Genomic DNA, 6,485 nt, shown 5'->3' on the forward strand with positions numbered 1-6,485 from the left:
TTACATCCCCTTAAGGCAAACAACATGGAAAAATACCCGCAGCGGGTAAATTTATATATGTACCACAATTCTTATATATATTTGTGCCCACAAGGGAAATAACAAAGACAGTAGAAAAGAGCAAGAGTCCAGTAGCACCTTAAAGACTAACAACATTTGTGGCAGGCTATGACCTTTCGTGAGTCACTGCTCACTTCTTCAGATACAGCTAGAATGTGAGTCCATTTGTCCTTATATCTACCAGGGCTATTTTTGGGCAGGAACGCACAGGAACGGAGTTCCGGCTGGCTCCCGAGTTAGCCACTCCCAGCAGGAACTCGTTAGCATAATAGGCCACACCCAAGAGCAGAAACTCATCAGGATTGGCTACATTAGGGGTGTGTGGCCTAACATGCAAAGGAGTTCCTGCTACAAAAAAAGCCCTGGTTTTGACAACAAACAAGGTAAATAGAATAAGAAGCAAAAGGTGGGTGTGGCTGGATGACCACACTTCTGGTAATGTGGGGGTGTGGCCTAATATGCTAATGAGCTGTCATCTCAGGGTGTGGCCTAATATGCTAATGAGTTTCTGCTGTTGGGTGTGGCCTATTATGCTAATGAGTTCCTGCTGGGCTTTTTCTACAAAAAAAGCCCTGTCTAGAACCAAGCTCTGAGGTGAGTTTCTTCCCCCTATAAGCAGTGTAAGGAAGAACCATTAACCTGTGTACTCATCTTAGATATAAAGGTCACCCAATATAATGAAACAACTGTGCAATTAATAGTGTGATCCATTCAGTTACTCCCATTGTGTTTACAATGGAGTAACTCTGCATAAGATTGCATTGTAAGAATTGCCCCTCTTCCCTGCATTTGTTTTAACTTGATTTTTTCCATGCTTTATTAGAAGAAGAGAAGAAGAAGAGATTGGATTTATACCCTGTCCTTCACTACCCAAAGGTGTCTCAGAGCAGCTTACAAACTCCTTTCCCTCCCCACAGCAGACACCCTGTGAGGTAGGTGGGGCTGAGAGAGCTCTGACAGAAACTTCTCTTTTTCAAGAACAGCTGTGCCAGAAGGTCAGCTTGCCCAAGGTCATCCAGCAGGTGCAAGTGGAGGAGTGGTGAATCAAACCCGGTTCTCCCAGATTAGAGTCCACGCACTTAACCACTACACCAAACTGGTGTATGAACAGTTTCAGCAAGCACCGTGAAATATACAAGCAACATAAGAGAAGTAACTTAAACCTGTATGTGTTCTATATAAAGGTTACTCAGTACAATGAAATAACTGCAATTCACAGAGCACTTCTAATGGAGAGTTACTGTCATCTAAATTAATTGATTGACTGGATCAACTATGAATAGGACTGAACTTCAACTCTTCCCCCCTCCACCGAAAGCAGGCTGTAAGATGATTGTACGCAGAGGAAGAACTCTTATGAAACAATTTCAAAATAAGCTATTTCTAAGCATCTCTCCAATCTTGAATGTATATATGTTAAAAAGGGGTGGGACTATATTTTGTGCACATTTTGCAAATACCATCCATGTGATCTAGGCAGACCCAATTTTCAGGATTTAATTACTCAGCAGTTACTACACTGTGCAGAGAATATCTATTAAAATTTAACAAAATAAGGAGAGAGAAAAAAATGAGAGTGTTGTGGCATATGTATTGGAGCTTACACCTATTTATTTATTTATTAGATTTATACCCCGCCCTCCCCAACGAGCTCAGGGCGGCTACAACAGAGGTATTACCATAACAACAGTTAAGACAACATAAAAACAATCATTAAACAGTATAAAACAATAATTAAGTAAAGTGCGGTGCTCTGTCCACCAAAGTATATGCCATAATGACCTTGGGCAAGATGACATTGGGCAAGCCATAGTTCTGATAAGGGCTGTTCTTGAAAAAGACCAGTCTCTGTGAAGAGCTCTCTCTCAGCCCCACCCACCTCACAGGGTGTCTGTTGTGGGAGAGGGGAAGGGAAAGGAGTTTGTAAGCCGCTCTGAGACTCCCTTGGGTAGTGAAGGGCAGGGTATAAATCCAATCTCTTCTCTTCTTCATAATAAATTGGTCAGTCATTAAGATAACACAAAACGCATTGCTTTCTTGTGTAGTCAGCTTATTGATAGTCTGAATAGCCCTACTGATAATACACCTTGAGTTCCAGTGAAAAACGCATAGTATAAATGAAAATAAATATATGCACGTGAAGACATGAAGCTGCCTTCCACTCAATGAGACCATCAGTCCATCAAGATCAGTATTGTCTACTCAAGACAGGTAAAAGCTATCCAGGGTCTCAGTTGGAGGTCTTTCACATCACCTGCTACCTGATCCTTTTAACTGGAGATGCCGGAGATTGTTTATATGGTTACCATTTGTTTGGGTTCAATTCCAGGGGGGGAACATAGTGAAGGAAGTAAATATGTTCTCATGTTCTTAATCTGGCTGCTTTCACATGACTTTGTTTGGGACATGTCAGAAATTCTTTGGGATCACGTGCCCCAGTATTTCCTGGTTCAGAAGAAACCATAGTTGTGACATCTGAATGAGGTGGTTTGTGCCACAGTGTAAGGCAAAAAGACAAACCACAGTTTCTCAGAGGAAGAGGGGCCTGCAGCCAGCACCAGCGAAGCGGTGGCGCAGGGAGTAAAACATCTAGCGAACAGCCTGTAAGGCTGTTTGAGACCCGCCGCGGCCGGCGTGAGCTCCCGGCCCTAGTCCCAGCTCCCGCCCACCCAGGGGCTCGAAAGCATACTTGTGAGTAGACAAAGTGGGTACCTGCCCTAGGTGGCAGGGGGCACCCTCCTCCTTGTCGGGAGGCGTGTAGCAGGCGGCAACAGCAGTGACGGCGGGACAGCCTGGCGACCCAGTGAGCACGTGGAACCGGACGGAGGCGGAGCTACGAAGGTGCAGTGACGTGCGGCGTGGCGCGGCAGAGCCAATCGGATAGAGCCGAGGCTGCGGCCAGCGCGTGGCTGCGCTCTAGGGGGAAGCCGCCAGAAAGAAGCCGCCAAACTACCAGCTCCAAGGCGCCAGAGAAAGAGAACGCCGGAACAACATCTATACCCGAAGCCTGCCGGAATACAACAACAACAACAAAGAGCTGCCCTGCTACTTGGGTGCTGGTAGGTAGTCACCTCCCCTGTTAATGTGGTCCTAGATAGGAAATATAATCATATGTAAACCGCTCAGAGACCCTTGCAAAAAAGGGTTTGAGCGGTATATAAGCCGAAAGTTAAATAAAAATAAATTTTTAAAAAAGTAATTGAACAACTAGCTGCAGCTGGGACAGAACCAGGTTACCGGCTGATCAGAAGTCACAACCGACAGCTGAAACCAATGCCTTGTAGCTCTGAAGCAGTAAACAAGGCTTCAGAAGCCACTTCCAGCCCACCTAGCTCACCCACACCCCTGCAGCACCGATGCTGTCAGAGGTGCACAGTGTTGCCGGAAAGGAGGAGGAGTGCAAGACTCATGGCCTGCTGTCAGCTGCCAACTGAGGAGATGGATGAGTAGTTTCAGGATGACTGACAACTTGTTACGACTTGGCTATAAAATCAGCTGGGAGAAGCAGCAGTTCTGTGGATGCAACAAGTACATGGTGCTACTGAACCACTTGCCTTGTTACTCGACCACTGGAACCTTGACCCAACTTTCAGCTTTTTTGGAACCCCTAATCCTGGACTTGCTACCTGGATCCCTTGACCCTAGACTGGTGTACCTGCTCTCTGGAACCCCTGATTTCTGGACTGGACTCTGGTTACTCTCTGCAACCTTGCCTGCGACCTGCTCTCTTGAACCCCAGCCCTTGTCTTCTGGGAGGGCTGCACCAGTACAGAAGGTATCCAAGGCTGCTCAGGATGTTTGCCTTTATAAGCTGCTTGCTTGGCGGAGACCTCCTTCCATAGTGTTTCCAACCTCCAGATGGTGGCTGGAGATCTCCTGGGATTATACCTGTTCTCCAGGCAAGAGATCTGTTCACCTGGAGAAAATAGCCACTTTGGAGCGTGAACCCTGTGGCATTATACCTCAGTGGTGTCTCTTGCCTCCCTAAGCCACACCCTCCTGAGGCTCCACCCCCAAAATCTCCAGGTATTTCGCAACTCAGAGTTGGCACCCCTACCCTTCAATATTCCCCAGCGGTATCAAGGACCTGAGCGGCTTCTCCAATTGGGTTCGGTGGTTCTCCTCGAGGCAGGGTCCCTTCTCCTCGGGGTCTGTATCCCTGGACTTTGCAGAAGGTCTCTTGGCCACTGCCACATCTGGCAGGGTTTCTTGTGTGAAGGGCTTATTCATCATCTGCTTGGACTTGGCGACAAAGCTGAGGCTTGTGAGGGTGTTGAAGTAGTACTTCTTCTCGGAAGCACTGTTTGCTGTGATCATGCCTTGAGCAGTGCCCCCCAGGGAATCCTTGAACAGACGGGTAAGCTTGCTGTCTCTGTAGGGCACCTGAGGCAGCCCCTGGCTGAGGGCATCCACCACCTTGCTGAGCACGAAGAGCAAAGTATCGATGGTTCCGCTCTCCTTCAGACACAGGCCTTTGTTGTCTGTCCACCAGTCGTCCTTCAAGCCAGCCAAATCAATGAGGCACAGTTTGGCTGCCTGACAGACATAGTGGGGCCAGCCCTGGGTCTGGCTGCGGCTGGAGCACAGGTTCAGTTGTGTGGACACCAGTGTCCTGTTGGCGCTAGCAAGCAGGAAGAAGCCTTCAAAGTTGGAGAAGCTGGCGATCTCCTTCTGCGTCAGGCCAGGCACCGGGATGGGGTAGTTGCGATCCTCCCAGATCGGCAGGTCGTGGAGGGAGGGCTCTAGATCCAAAACCTTCTCTTGGTAGATTTCCAGTTAGGACATGGAAATAGAGGACTTAGACAGATCCCCCAAAGCATTCCTTGTCGTGTGCGAGAGATCCCGAACCACTCGTGGTGTCACCCCAGCTGATCCAGACTCTCCCCAACATGGTGTGTGTTTTACCTGCTCCAGTGGGCCCATGAGCCAGGATGCTGGCATTCTGGCCCTCCAGCAGATGGTGCAGGACAGGCTGAACGGATCCCAGGTAGATATCATTTTGGGTGGCTTTTTCACTATAAAATACACCGAACTGGTACTTTCTCTCCATCTCATTTTCCAGTTGAGGATCTCCAGGCAGTGGGAGTCTACACCTTGTACACAGGGAACGTCCAGAACCTGTCCAGTTCCCACACCAGGCCGCAATCGCACAGAAACCTGCACCCGGGCTTGTGCTTTAGCAGGGACTCCGCAGAACTCAGTCCTTGGCTAGTTGGCATGAATGTTGAGTCCTCCCCACTAAATGCTCAAGAGGAGATATGATTGTCTGCTTTCTTACCTAGCCCCATAGGAAATAATGAAAATACGTATGTTTTATATTCTATTATGCAATGTCCTTCAAATGTGTTTTAACAAATGACGTTTTATGCTTCTCACTTTCCCTCTTGTCCCTTTTTATTCTTTTTTAATGTATATTTTTATTGGGTTTTTTTCCTTTTTTGCTTTTACACCGCAAATTTTCCTCCCCTCCCCTTCTTCCCTCCTCCCCTCCCTATCTTCATGTTGTCCTTAGTCTTTTAACCCCAGCCATGGGCACAAAGTCTGAATCTTCCACTGAATGTCTTTTCTTCCTTCCTTTGGTTTCCAGTCTAAATAGGTCTTCCATCTATTCCGAACTTCTGCAGATTTTCCTTCCCATGTTGTCTCCTTGCATAAAGTTGCAATGATGTCTGACTGTATAAAATCACAGATAGTTGTGCCAGATTTCAACTGTACATCTACTTTTATCTTTCCAACCCAAAGCTATAACTGCTTTATCGGCCAATATCATAGCCTTAACTATGGTTTGATCCTTTTTGTCAAATACTGGGCTTCCCATTGTGCTTGTCAACATTAGGTTGAAGTCTGTTTAAAGTTATTTTACATACTTTCTTTCTAGCTTTAATAATTTCTGCCCAGAATGCCCTTGCTTCTCTGCACTCCCACCACATATGTGCAAAAGATCCTTTAGATGGTCTACAATGCCAGCAAAGGGAACTTAATCCTGGAATCATGTTAGCCAATTGGGCTGGTGTCTTGTACCATTTTGTGAGAAATTTATATTCAAGTTCTTTAAATTTAATTACCTTGGTTTCGTCTATTCCTTTCATAATTTTTTCTGCCATCCTTGAGTTATCTGTCCTTCTCTACTCTGCACTTTTTGTAAATATGCTGTTATTTTATCCTTATTTAATATCATCTTTTTGTAAATTTTCCCTACTAGACCTTGTTTCTTCTTAATCATTTCTTTATATATTCCATTGGTTCGTCTATCCACATTTCTTCTTTTTCGTTAATCTTCTTTACCGCCTTATAGGTAAAGGTAAAGGTTCCCTTGCTCGAAACCAGTTGAATCTGACTCTAGGGTTGCGGTGCTCATCTCCGTTTCAAAGCCGAAGAGCCAGCGCTGTCCAAAGACATTTCCGTGGTTATGTGGCCGGCATGAC

General features: G+C 46.3%; 1 pseudogene; it reads right to left on the minus strand.

Annotated features, from left to right (window-relative positions):
- Positions 1-4,113: 4,113 nt before the first annotated feature.
- Positions 4,114-6,164, minus strand: LOC107116085 (annotated as a pseudogene).
- Positions 6,165-6,485: the final 321 nt, after the last annotated feature.

Source organism: Gekko japonicus, unplaced genomic scaffold (genome assembly GCF_001447785.1).
Source record: "Gekko japonicus isolate JY-2015 unplaced genomic scaffold, Gekko_japonicus_V1.1 scaffold893, whole genome shotgun sequence".
NCBI classification, from domain to species: Eukaryota; Metazoa; Chordata; class Lepidosauria; order Squamata; family Gekkonidae; genus Gekko; species Gekko japonicus.